General features: G+C 41.7%; 1 long non-coding RNA gene and 1 pseudogene across 1 annotated transcript; both read left to right on the top strand.

Moving 5' to 3' along the window:
- The first annotated feature begins 916 nt into the window (after positions 1–916).
- The window catches only part of LOC115685919 (phytyl ester synthase 1, chloroplastic-like), a 71651-nt pseudogene continuing 59593 nt past the window's right edge, over positions 917–12974 (top strand).
- On the top strand, positions 11424–12218 carry LOC130138374 (uncharacterized). Its single transcript, XR_008816776.1, has 2 exons — positions 11424–11652; positions 11746–12218. It is a non-coding gene; the product is annotated as an uncharacterized LOC130138374 (long non-coding RNA).

Below are 12974 nucleotides of genomic sequence, written 5' to 3'. Positions count from 1 at the left end.
CTTTTCATTTTGCCATGGTGGGCTCTACTCTTTTTCTCATCATCTCTTGATGCTTTGAATTATGTCTTCAGGAAAAGAACACCTGAAAATGGCATTTACGTGAATACACCCGCAATGACAATATCTCCAGAACAAGCAAGCCTTGCGCTTCTCATTCAGTAATCAGTTTTGAACTGTATAACCGAAGAGGACATTGACAGAATCTAGGGTCACGGTCCGATTTTTCCCACTTGAAAGTGAACTGAAACGTGGAGCTTTGCGGTAGTAAAGTGTGAGAGATACACAAGGGTCGATACAACTAGTTATTGAGGGTGAGATAAGCCTCCTTGTGCTGGAAACATGTGATGATTATAATCTTAGAGGAATTTTAAAGGCGAGGGTGGTCTTCTGTGCACAATCTGATCGGGAGTTAATGTCGCTCCATTTATGAAGGCCATAGCAGGCTGAAACTTATGCCGAAGTGATATGCCTTTCTCGCTTGACGTACAAGATGTATGAGCTAAATTGAGTGTGGTACAATTAATTACAGGATGGTGATTCGCCATACTCTCATTGGAAATGATCTAGTGAACGAAGTTTGGTTTGGTAATCCGGCTCATTAGGCACCGCATGGCTTGTCCTCAATCAGGAAACTTTTGGCCTGCGACACTTTTCTGTCAGGCTAGAGCTTTACCAGAAAAAATGGAAATGCTTGCACCCTCACTCTAGTGCTTTACCAGGAAATATGGAAACCTCTCTCTGTCTCTCTCTCCACACAACCATCCGATTAGTTGCAAGTGCCAACAAAGAACCACATCAGCTAACTTCCAAACAATAGTTTCCCTCTCAAAGTTCTGTTCTCTCTCTCTTTCTCATCAACCCTTTCAGTACTCTTGTTGCTGCAATCTATTCCACATTAATTTCCACTTTATTTGCTCCATTTCTTGTCCACCCGATAAACATAGCATTTCTACAAGTTGTATCTTCTAGATAGTGTTATGATACCATTTTACTTTGAGGGTGCACCTCAAGTTTCAATTGTTTTTGCATTTTAGATGCTTTCTCAGTTTTTCTGTTGTTTCTTTTGGGCCAAGAATGGAATGCGTAATTCTTCTGATTTAGAGTGTTCCAAGGAACCTTCTGGCTGAACTCCCCAAGGCCCCTTAGTGACTTCCTAGGACTTTTGAGCTCTCTGACAAGTGTAGTTCTTGGTGGATTTCAAACTTTCTAGGTTGCTGAGTTTGGAAAAGTGAAAAAAAGGGTGCAATAGTTGTATCACTGCTATGACATCATTGGTTACTTTCCGGGTGTCGCCTTATTTAGTGTTGAATTGGGAATGCAGGCCACTGTGTAGAGTGCAAGCGAGAAGTTCAGTTGGTGGTGACTCAACAGTGTCATCATCTCCTGAACTGGTTATATTGAATGGAGCTCCCCCCGTTGAGGAGAGAGAGAAAATTGGTCCCTTGACTGGAGGAAATGACTATGAAGTTTCTAAGATTGAGGTGGTGAAGAAGAAGAAGAAGGTGGAGAAAGAAGCAGAAACTACCTCTGTTTTGAAAGGTTGGAGGTGTTGTGGGATGATGCTTATGGAACATATAGTGTGAACTGTGAAGGATTATCTTGATGCTCGAGGGATATGATTAGGCCTGACGGAGGTCTGCCTCGTTGGTTTTTCCCTGTTGAGTGTGGACAGCCTTTGAATAATTCTCCAGCTCTTTTGTTTTTGCCCTGTAATGCCTAGCTTCTCGCTTGAAATGGGTGCAAAACTGGAAATTTTACTGCAGCGCTATAAGCAGATGACTGGAATTCTAGTTTCAACAGTATTCTTGTAGCTTTTACGAAGTGATTAATGTACTTGTGCATCCATTGATACCCCTGTACTCTATTATATTGGAGCCTAATTTTGAGAATCTTAGGCAAAACAATACTAGTATAGCAGAATTTTTCATACATAAGTACTGTTTCCTGCAGGACTTGATGGCACTGGATTGGGCCTCATTTTGCACCATAAAGCACTGTGTAGGTGAGTTTGTATATGCCATCTTTTTGGGGTTGTGAATTGTGTTACCACGGAAAGTAATGATGCACAAAAAGCGGTGTTTGTTTCTGTGATTCTATTTGTACTTATGACCAAGAATTGTAATGCAGAAGCCTTAAAACTGCAGGGCTTTTGAAGTTCGATGCTTGCATATCCCTGTCCATGATCGGACTCCATTTGAAGGTATCTCCCTTTCAAATACTTTTAATTGCTGTGCAAGATGACATCAACTTACGGTGGAGTGGAATGTTTTTGAGCTGTGTCGTAAAAATGCAAAGGGCAGCGGTGCATTCATATCATCTTACAATTCTCACTTTTCACTCCGCTTAGACCCACATGCATGGATATTATACTTACTCCTTGCTTCAAGCTATAATCAATACTCGATCCCTGTGGTTCTTTCTCAAACTTATGATGTTGGTAATGATGCACACTTCTAAATGTGGGTTTACAAGCCTTCTAAATGGTGAGGACTTTCTTCTAAATACTCAACTAATGCTATAAGAAATGAAATAGCATGCAAGACTAACTGAGAACTTGATGTTGTATCTACACATGTTAGATCTGGGGAAATTTGTCGAGGAAACTGTTAAAGCTGAGTATGCCTCATCTCCACATAAGCCCATTTATCTTGTTGGGGATTCCTTTGGAGGTTGCCTGGCACTTGCTGTGGCTGCTCATAATCCTACCATCGACCTGGTAGTCTTATTAGTGAATCCAGGTGAATTTTCAGATTAGCAAGCAAGTCTTGAATTGGGCATATTCTCCCGGCTATGAGTCTTCTTTGAGACACTGAGGAAGTCTGTTCTTTTCTCCATCATGTAGCTACGTCATTTGGCCATTCACAGCTGCAGCCACTGTTACCTTTATTGGAAGCAATGCCCGATGGACTCCATGTCATGGTCCCCTATCTTCTAAGCTCTGTTTTGTGTATGTTATGCTACTTACAAGTCTTTGTGGAAAATGATGATATGTCACATGCTCTCAGAATTGTCCATAATATGATATGATTTTTCTTTCTGAATCAGGTGACCCAATGAAGATGGCAACTGTCAATATTGATAATATGCTTCCCCCAAGAGTGGCACTTGAACAATTGTCTGTCAACCTCACTTCTTTGCTGTCTAGTCTCTCAGTAAGTAGCATTTTTCTGCTGAAAAATTGCTTGTTTTCTTTTCTCGTTTGTCTTTTACTGCAAGAAACTTTACAAGAGAATGTATAGCAGGCTTTCTACTAAGCTTATATTCTAAACTTTTTCTTTGTTTTTGTACTTTGCTGGGCGCTTTCCTGATTCTCAGGAGACCCAATAATCAATTCCCTGTTTCAGGTTTTTACTGATATACCCAAGGAAAGTTTTCTTTGGAAACTGAAGTTGGTTAAATCAGCTGCCGCTTATACTAATTCTCGTCTTCATGCTGTCAAGGCTGAAGTGCTTCTCCTAGCCAGGTTTTTCCTCCTCCACACTTTGTCAAGATGATGACATGATTGTCAGATTGTGTAGCAAATTATTTTGATTAGGTTTCCGCTTTATTTGGTAGCTTCTGTATATGTTGAGCCATTAGCAATATCTACTTTTCACTACTCTTGATGAGTCCTTTCAAATGAGTTTTGATGATATTGTCATTCTGAATCTTGCTCAACAACTGGACAAAATTAATTAGCTGCCTAATTCTGAACTTATTAATATAAATATACACTGTCATGTAAAGTACCTTCAGTTTAGATAAGCAGGAATATGTCCTTTGGCAATATGTAGTGGCACAGGCATTTGTTTGGCAATATTGTTATTTTTCCTGTTTCTACTGGTAAATAGTTTTAAAGTTTCTACCAAAACATTAGCATATGCCACCATGCATGAGCATCGCAACATGCATGTATTTACACTAGGCATGCACATAACTATAGATGAATGCATCATGCATGCATGCAATGTGATTATGAATCGGGAGTTGTTTTTCCACTGGAGGGACTATAGTGTTTCAGATTTAAGCATAGTTACAAATTGTTGCATTATCTCAAAAGTTTTTATTGATTCAGTGGCAAGGATAACATCCTTCCTAGTCGAGATGAAGCGCAAAGGCTTACGAATTCATTGAAGAACTGCAGAGTTCGTTTCTTCAAAGACAATGGACATCCACTTCTATGGGTAGGTGAAATATGTGTTATTTCGATGTTGCAAAGCTCGAGGAGTTACTTGTTTTAAGAGACTTTTAGCTAAAGGAGCTTTTTATGAAGATAGCTCATTTCAAAATATCGTTAGGCACTTATAATGAGATATCATTATGATAGGCTTCAACAGTGCTTGGATAGTAAAATTTAACACTACAACTTGTTTGCTAAGATGGAAATCGCATGTTTAGTCAAGTTACGTATGTATTTGCATCAGCCGCTCTTACTAAATCAACTAATTCTGAGTTTGCCGCATCACTGAATAAACTGAAAATAAAATTACTTACTATTTCTAGTAATTTAATCAACTAATTTCAAGTTTGAAACTTTCAGTCATCACAATGAACCAATTTGACTGCGGCACTTTTAAGTCCAGAGGCATGCGACATTGTTATCTTTCATTGATCTACTTAGCAAACAGAATTGGCAAGCAGCACATCATTTTGTAATTCTAGTGACTGATGACAGATCTTGAGCTTAGCTCCTTTAGAGATTTGGAATGAAGAAAAATTAAGTTTCCTGTTGATTTTATGCAAATTATGAATGCGATCTTGCAATTTCATGAAATCTACAATCTTTCTCACAATGTTATTTATTTATTTTGGTGAGGTACTGCGCTTTTCTAATACATATCATGATGAAACTGCATCACTCTTCAAAGTGTCACTCTCCCTGCTCATTAACTTAGCACTGATTTCAGGAGAACTTACCTATAGAAGACTGCTTTATTTCTCTATATTCTGCTGCCTGTTTGTTGACCAGTAATTAGACTGAGATTGCAGGAAGATGGTATTAATTTGCTGACCATCATCAAAGGTACTTCCACATATCGGCGAACGGGTAGGCATGATTACGTCTTGGATTTCCTGCCTCCTAGTATGTCAGAATACAGACTAGCATTCAATCAAATAATCGGGTAAATCTGCAAACAAATTTTTCTGCATGTCTTTTATTGGTCTTTCCTGATTGGAATAAAACGAGTTGTTTCTAGATTTGATCTGAACCAGATTTTTGTTAAGCTAGGCTTGACTAAATAATTTTTCTGTACTTTCTGAATTGTAACTAATATATTCCTATATCTTCTAAGTCTGTTGATGAATTCCTACATTATTCGGCAAATTTTTCAAACTAGACAGTTGGGTTGTCATGTTTATTGTAACTGATTATTTGCTACTTCACTTGCCATTTGTTTTGCTACATCCATTTCAATATTGATCTGCAGCATTAGTGCATTATTTTATTACCAGCTGATGCGTGAAATCCTAGGGCGAAGTCATTCTTGTCCTGTGGTTTGTAAAAGGAACACCAGTCACTGACTACGAGATGAACAAGAAATGACCCACTTGAGCCTAGATGTCAGTAGTGTAGGACATGGACTCGGTACCATCACCAATGTTGTTCACACAAACGGTCAGTGGACTCCTAACCGTGTGGAACCCGTCGGACCACACGATCTCGCCGAAATCGTACCTGCCCTCAGATTTCTTCCGCGGGTTCAATGTCACGTAATACGTGTTCTCATCCTTATGGTGCGAGAAAACCAGCAATCGGGGCCAAATTGCTACGTCCACTCCACTAGGACTGATGACGCGAGGAGTATAGACCGCATTCCTGTTCCAGCCGACGTTTCACACGGTCCGCCTGATTGTCATCGTGGTCTGGAGATTCGAGACCGTGATCGAAGGGTAGTTGAGATTCGAGTTGCTGGTGTGTACGCGTGGGCAGGTGCGGTTGGTCCCCGGACGGACCAGCTTTGCTATCTGTTCCTAGGTATAACCGATGTTGCAGAGGAAGATGACGTAGTCGCCGGCTTTCATGTCATAAACTAGCCCTGGATCGATGGCTTTCGTCGGGTTTATGTGGTCAGAGCCAATGTCAAATGGATCGGAGGGTTTGGTCGATCCGCCTGACAGGAAATATTCGGACTTGGTGTCCTTGGTGTAAGCTGTATGAGTGGGCAAAAACCAGCAAATGAGCAGAGAAATACATTAACTCTATCCTGGCATTATGAAGTCCTAAGATAAGAAAAATTGTACGAGAAAGACAATTTCACTGTATCGTCCTGCATGTTAATTCATATGACAAAATGCCTAGGCTAATCCTGCACTTGAGCCGACAGCATCTTTGCCGTGAATTGACTGCTGCATCGGAACTACACGAATCATATTGGATGAGGACTGCTCGGTCAAAAGTACCCCTAGTTAATTACCGGTTGTCATCAGCGCCGATCTGATGGCTGCCGGAGACCAATCCGGGTGGGCCGATTTGACAAGTGCAGCTGTGCCGGTCACGTGAGGGCACGACATGGACGTCCCCGACTGAAAATTCCAATTCACCGAGCGTTTGTCCGAAGGAGACAGAGTCGGCGGCGTTTTCGGAGGCCATGCCGCCAGAATGTTGACTCCTGGAGCGCTTAAATCTGGCTGTTTGTCATATCATACATAAGATAATCAACACAACTCCAATGTATCTTTGTCCTAGGTATAGGAATCGCGAGCTTGATGAAGAAAGCACCGCCACTCTCTCTCCCTTCTCTATAAATCTCTTAATATTACAAGAACATATACTCGACAGAGCTCTCTTTATTGATTTGACCCGCAAATCGACATACCTTGAGAATATCGGGCGATAGAGCGCTTGGTCCTCTGCAGGAAAAGTATGCCACTTCTGGTGCCGGCACCTTCCCGACTAGTGATTTGGTCGGCGTTATTTTCACCGTTGGGAGCCTTGAACGTCCACAATGTTCAGCAAATTAACAACAACGATACAAGCATTCGTTAGAATTAGTCTTTAACTTGAGCAAATGCAGACTCCAGGCCAATCTCTCGGACCAACAATACTGCAATATTAGATTATCGTTCATCTTGGCTTTTCCTCTGAAAATGTTGGAAAAAATCAATGCACGTATACCTAACAATTTGAAGTGTCACTCAAGGGCTCGTCAGTTAAATCTCAGTAATGACTAATGGAATAGAAGAGGAGGTGTTCTATAAGGTGCACGACCATACCATTCGGACGAACCGAGGTAGTGCAGGAGCTTCGTGCCTTGGTAAATGTCGATGTAAACCGTCGGGACCACAACGACATAAGGGACTTGCCTGCCTAGAGGCTCGACGAAGATCAACCCCGATCCACCGGCCTTCTTGACCGCAGCCGCTGCCTCGGCCCTCGTTATAAATCCCATTGTTGAAAAGCACAGGATGACTTTGCCGGCAGCCGGTCTTTTGTTCCATCCTTCCCGTAAACAAGCCCTGAAATTCAAAAAGAGAAAGAGAAGAAGAAAAGAATAAAATCGGTTATGAATTTGTGCAAGCTTGATTCGAAGGCTTTCGGTGAACAAAATCCATTATGAAACAAGAACGTAATGCTTCACCCGTTGGAAAAAAACAAGCCGGCATCTATCAAGAGTGCATATACTTCGGTGGTGGTCATGCTTTTTTTTTTTTTTTTTTTTTTTGGGTAAGGTAAGAAATTTATATACTTTTCCAATGAAGGCTTACAGCGAAAAAAGTCGTACACAAAAACCTCGCACTTGAGGCGACACAACAAGTGTCCCGACAGGTACAACGGTGTAACGACTCATGCAAAGGCTACAAGCAACAGCAAAGCCACAAAGAAGTCCAACCGGAAAAGAGACCCATAGACTGCAAACAAAGTAATCAAAGGATTACTCAAAAATGGAAGGGGATAAGCCCCAATTTTGCTGAATTCTTCTGTTGCGGTCATTATCAAGCACTGGCTTCATGGATAAGGCTTTGTCCCTTACCAACTTGATGAGATGATTGCGGATGGCTGGCATGAAAATAGGTCGATTCCTGAATAGAATGTTGTTTCGCTCCAACCAAATAATATGGCACATTGCGCCAAGTGCAAATCGAGCGATTTGCTGATGAAAATTCTGGGCCCCTATAGTTTGGATAGCCCACTGGAGGTTTTCTTGCCATGATCTATTACGCCAAATAAGATTACATTTGTTTGCCCAAAATAAGGCAAGGGACCCAGTAACATTACAACCAAAAAAAATTGGTCAATAGAGTCGGGTCTGCTTCTACAGAAGGCGCAAACACCATCGGATATTCTGTGGTGTCTTAGCAAAATGACTTGCGTAGGGAGTCTGTTCAAAGAAATGAGCCAAAGCAAGAAGCTGTACTTTGGCGCAATCGCTCGATCCCATACGAAGGAGCTCCATGGAACATAAGTGCCTTTGATTCGAATTATTTCCCATGCCGAAGAAGTGGAAAACAGACTAGAGGAGGGTCCTTTCCAGGTAAAGCGATCAGGCCTCACCGCATCAAGAGCCGGGATGCTATCTGTCCAAGAGTTGAAAATGTCCAAAAAGTTTGAGTTTTGCCAGACTGAAGAGAAAAAATCCCGAAGCGATGCATTTCTCGGGATGCCAGATCTGTATATGTCTCTATCGTAAAAAAGGTCGTAAAGAGGACCCCTTGCATGCCAATTATCAAACCAAAATGATATGGATGTCCCATCACCCATCTTCCAAAGAAAGTTCAGCTGGAAATCCGATCGAAGTTCAAGGATTTTTTTCCAGCTCCAAGAACAGAAGGTCGGTTTGGTTGCTACCCAGAAATTTCTTTTCCGAAGAAAGTTGGAGTGTATCCATTTGCACCATATGGACTCCTTATCGGTGAATAGGAGCCATATGTGCTTGAGCATTGTAGCTCTGTTGTAGTCCACAAGCCTCCGGATACCGAGTCCTCCTTCCCTTTTTGGTAAATAGACTTCATTCCAGGGGACTTTTGCACCTCCCGCTCCCAAGTCGGGTCCTTTCCATAGGAATTGCCTCAGTATTTTTTCAATACTCAAAAGTACTGATTTAGGGAGAGTGAAGACACTTGCCCAGTATACCTGAGTTGCGTGGAGCACTGAAGTGATGAGTTGTAATCTTCCGGCAAACGAGAGAAAACGTTGGGACCAGGATCGAACTTTGGCCGTGATTTTGTTGATCAGATGGCAGCAGTCTGCTTTGGACAGTCTAGAGGCTATTACAGGAACCCCGAGATATTTAAAAGGAAGAGTTCCTTCATTAAAGCCAAGAAGTTGTAAAATCTGAGTTCGTAAAGCCGTTGAACCACCTGACATGAAAGTCTCGCTCTTATTAGCATTTGGCTTGAGGCCAGACCAACTAGAGAACAGCCTAATTCCTTCATGCATAAGAGTAATAGACTCCGAGTTTGCCTCAGAAAAAAGGAGCACATCATCAGCAAAGAAGAGATGGCTGAGTCTGGTGATCTTGCAACGCCAGGAAAATTTGTAACCGGATGTGGTGATCATGCTTTGTCCCTGTAATAAACAAGATTTCATGTAATTATTTCGATAGAGGTGCTTAATATATAGATTGGTAAATATCATACTACCATGACAGTCAAGTTGTTGTCGAAGACCATCTGCGTCGGGAACGAGCGGTCGATCGTCGAAGCCGCGACAGAGATCGACCATGGGGCCACGTTCTTGACCCTTGATGGGTCCGGCGAGTACTCGTAGTTCCCTGCCGAGAACACCACCGTCACGCCCTTCTGCATGGCGTGGAAGCTCCCGATGTCCGCGCTCCAGTTGAAGAACGGGAGCAGCTGTCCGATCGTCGTGGAAATCGACGCGGATATTATGTGGACGCCGTCCCTCAGGGCGCCCTCGAAGGCCGCCAAAATGTTGGCCTTGCTGCACTCGCCGGCGCCGTCCCCGGTCTTGTTCCAGCAGACCTTGTACACCGCAAGCCGGGCCCTCAGGGCCCCGCCCCGGGCCGTGCCCAAACCAAGCCCGAAGAAGTTGACGTTGTGGACTATCGAGCCGACAGCAGTGGAGGCTGTGTGAGTGCCGTGGCCAAGCCGGTCCCGGGGCGAGCGGTACTCAGTGCCAGAGGAGGTGTCGAGAGGGTCGAGCTCCTGCTCCAGACCGGCTACGTAGTACCGGGCTCCGATGAGCTTGCGGTTGCACGTGGTCGACGGGAAGTCCTGGCCCGACATGCACTCTCCCTTCCAGGACCGCGGGATCGGGCCCATCCAGGGCTCTTCCCGGAAGCTCGCGGATTCAGGCCATATCCCTTCGTGTGAATCACATCATCCATGAGTTATTAACCAACGTTAGCCCAAAGATGGCATTGCTGCAACAATCCATATCGTAGTTTTGGTGCTTTATATGGCTGCGCTCATTATGTTTTAGTATGACTAAAGAGGGTCAATTCGGGTTCAAACTTCCTCAGCGAAATGTTCTTTAAGATTTTAAAGTAATCTTATCTTTTTTCTTAAATGGAAAAATAAGTGAGTTCTTTTATATATGTTTTTGTAGTCAAACTTTTATGGAAAATGGCACGAATAATTTCTGAATTTTAACTCAATGTATAATGTGATTTTTGAATTTTTAATTTGTTGAACGTGGTCCATGAAATTTAATTCAATATGCAATGCGGTCCATAAATTTTTAATTTGTTCAATGTTGTCCCTGAACTCTTGATACATGTTCAATTTAGCCCATGAACTATATGAAAATGTTCAATATAATCGCTTCATTAATTCAAGTTCAAAGACTACATTGAACATTTTATCGTATGGTTCGAGGACTACATTAAAGACGAATTCATACCAGGTTGGCTTATTAAATGACGATCAAGGAAAACTCTTCGCCGGCAAAAAGGATTCTGTGGCTATCGTACACTAAAGACAAGTAAGTTCATACCAGGTTGATTTATTAAATGACGCCCGAACTCATATTGAATATAAAATATGGTCAATCTGTTTAAATGATGCTTCTAACAGTTTAACGAATCAATTCTGCTAAAAGCATCCGAGCTATCATAAGTCAAATAAAATTTAGTACAACCAGCCGAACACGAAAGACATTTAGTTTTTTAACCCTAACTTTTGCTTTCAAAAGTTGGTCAGCCACTTCACAGTTGGTTATCTTTTTCAAAGGAAAACAGATCATCTTGCTCGCGCAACACCATGCTAGAGCTGGTATGAAATTTTACGAGAGAGAGAGAGAGAGAGAGAGAGAGAGAGAGAGAGAGAGAGAGAGAGAGAGAGAGAGAGAGAGAGAGAGAGAGAGAGAGAGAGAGAGAGACCTGAGTCAATGACCCCCACGATGACGTCATCGCCAAAGGTTGATGAAACTGCACCATGAGGGGCTTCGTCATTATCAGGTGTCTCCTGTAATGGAAGGCCCATGAAGTCCCAGCTCCTTGTCGTGTCCAGCTAATATATGTATTTAATTAAATGACAGGGGTGCGTAGGTGCTATTGATGGCACCCATATTCATGCTACCGTACCTGAACATATGCAATCACGATTTAGAGGTAGAAAAGGCAGAACTACTCAGAACGTGTTGTGTGTGTGTTCCTTTGATATGCGATTTACTTTTGTGTATGCTAGTTGGGAAGGATCAGCCAACGATTGTCGGGTGTTGTCGGCTGCACTTGGCACACCTCACCTACAATTTCCTCGACCGCCCCGCAGGTGCTATTTTGATATATAATGAGTATTTTGTGTTTATGATTTTGCTAGGATTGCATTACATGATCAATCCATGAATACTTTGTTGTAGGCAAGTACTACGTCGTCGATTCTGGTTATGCTTCAAGTCCAGGATTTTTAACACAATTTAAAGGCGAACGGTATCATATACCAGAATTTCGACGAAGTGGGGGACCAACAACAGCAAAGGAATTGTTCAACCACAGGCATTCTTCATTAAGGAATATCATTGAGAGATCCTTTGCGGCTTTAAAGAATCGTTTTTTTGTTTTGAGACAGATGCCTCCATTTAAATTTGAAAAACAAATACAGATTGTAATTGCATGCTGTGCGATCCATAACTACATCATTGAGCAAGATAGGATGGATAAGTGTTTGTCCATATATGGAGATCCGGATTATGTGTGTGAACCTACTGAACAGGGTACAGACGATGTAGCAACGATCGAAGAGGGAACCGAGACGAACATTATTAGGAAACGTATTGCCAATAAAATGGCTAGGGATAATCATATGCCGGAGATTCCATGAAGTTCGGTTTTCCACTATTGTATTGTACTGTACTTCCATTATTATTATTCAAGGATTATTTGCTTTTTTTGTCTTTTGTAATATAATGTTGTATTGTAGGATTTGTATTATGTGTAATTGAGGATTTGGTACCAGGTCTTCTTGTAATGACATGTTATTTTGGAATTTCCGTTCTTTTTATTTGAGGATTTAAAAAAATGTACTAGATTTTACTTTGAATATCATGCATTGTAGGTTAAGATAAATAATATTTTGCAATTGAGTTCGAACTATATTTGTTGCGGAAATAGAACTGACGCGCCGTTATCAAATATATTTCTCATCCAGAAGTAGAAATTTCCTCTTATTTTATCAAACAGATTTCTCTTCCAGAAATCAATTTCTGGAGCAGAATTAGTCATGTTTTACCAAACAGATTTCTCCTCCAGAAATCAATTTCTGGCAAGAATTTGATTTCTGGAGCATAATGGTTATCATTCGCACCCTTTGTAGCTTCTCTTTTTTGGTGGAAAAGTCATTCTGGAATCAAAATTTGATTCTGGAAGCAAAAAAAGAATGTGTTTTTACCAAACACATTTTTTTTCCAAAATGCAAAAATTACTCCAGAATGCATTCCGGAAATTTTTTAACAAACGCATTTCTGTTCCGGAATGCATTCTGGAGTAGAAATTTTGCTCCAGAATGGATTTCATGCGCGCCCTAAAGTTCCGATGCCCCGAGTCAAGGCCCAAGTCGCGCAACGACTAAAAATAAACCCCACTTCGTCTCTTTCT

Source organism: Syzygium oleosum, unplaced genomic scaffold (genome assembly GCF_021117445.2).
Source record: "Syzygium oleosum isolate NSW1041296 unplaced genomic scaffold, Sole_v2.1 Sole_v2.06, whole genome shotgun sequence".
NCBI classification, from domain to species: Eukaryota; Viridiplantae; Streptophyta; class Magnoliopsida; order Myrtales; family Myrtaceae; genus Syzygium; species Syzygium oleosum.
Note: the sequence above shows the minus strand (reverse complement) of the source record. Positions and strands in the feature narration are given on the sequence as shown.